The following is a 1259-nucleotide window of genomic DNA, read 5'->3' on the forward strand; positions in this document are numbered from 1 at the left end:
ACGTGGAAACACCGCTAGAAAGCTCCGCTGCCGAGCTCGACGTGATCTGATCTCCAGCTGGACACGGAGAGCTCCAGACCCGGTAGCAGCGGAACAGCCCCCCGGAGCCCACCGCCCACCGCCAGTGTTGGTTGAATAGCAAGCTAGCGTTAGCTGACTAACCAACAAGCAAATTAAATAAATACAATTTAATTTAAAAGTCGGCGTTATACACACGATGGCGGTCCGCCGCGCTGCAGGACTGGAGCTCACCACAGGTTTCAGTTTGATCTGTTAAAAGTGGTGTAAATGAATGTGCTGTATTTATTATAGCGCTTTTCCATCTTAACAATGCTCAAGCGCTGTTACATCTACAGGAAACATGCACCATTCACACACATTCATACACTGTGACGGGGTGCCGTAGAGGTGCCACCTGCTCATCAGTTACACACTCCACACCATTCACACGACGAGCGCAGCGGGTAGCTCCGGATAGGTTGAAAAACTGAGCCACCAAAATACCACGAGATTAAAAGTGAGGCTTTGTGGATACTAAAATGGTATTTATTATATAAGCGGGGTTAGTTCGATAAATGCAATTTCACCAACACGGACGGTGGGCGCCAGGGAGGCTGGCCGCTGCTACCGGGTCTGGAGCTCTCCGTGTCCCGCGAGGAGATCAGATCAGGTCGAGGTCGGAAGCGGAGCTTTCTAGCGGTGTGTACACGGTGGCCGAGGCCACACTGAAGGCGGTCCGTCTTCGGCTGCAGGACCTGGTGCTCACCGCCAGTTGTTCAGCTGGATGGTTAAAAAGGTGAGATAATTAAAAGGATTGTATTTAGAAGCGTGCTGGCTGCTAGTTAAGCTAACGCTAGCTTTATGCTACATAATATAAGACAGAGTTGTCCCTATCAGGTGATAGAAGAACCCTGCTGTACCCCCGGGCCGTCAGTGGCCAGAGCTCCACAGGACTAAGTCCACAGGTACAAATTAGTTTTGCCACCAAATGTATCGCAAGAAGTGTGCAAAACTGGAGAGCGCAAAAACTCGCCGCTGTGTGATGGAGGAGAGAGCGCACACTGCAGCGACAGATTCCAGAGGTGTAATCCCTGAGTTGTGGTTGTAGGCTAGCCTACTGGAAAAGTGACTCAAGTGAAAAAAAACACGGGTACAGATTTTTTTCACAAGCTCTCAAGTCATATTTTACAAGTGCTCACATGGCATCTACGCGCTTTCACTTTTGCACCAAATTTACCTTCATAAGAGGGGCTCACGGC

General features: G+C 49.9%; 1 protein-coding gene across 1 annotated transcript in view; it reads right to left on the minus strand.

Annotated features, from left to right (window-relative positions):
- ttll12 (tubulin tyrosine ligase-like family, member 12) overlaps nucleotides 1-1259 on the minus strand; it is a 114392-nt gene that overhangs the window by 3989 nt on the left and 109144 nt on the right. The gene's annotated exons all lie outside the window — the stretch shown is intronic.

This window comes from Etheostoma spectabile, chromosome 23 (assembly GCF_008692095.1).
Source record: "Etheostoma spectabile isolate EspeVRDwgs_2016 chromosome 23, UIUC_Espe_1.0, whole genome shotgun sequence".
NCBI classification, from domain to species: Eukaryota; Metazoa; Chordata; class Actinopteri; order Perciformes; family Percidae; genus Etheostoma; species Etheostoma spectabile.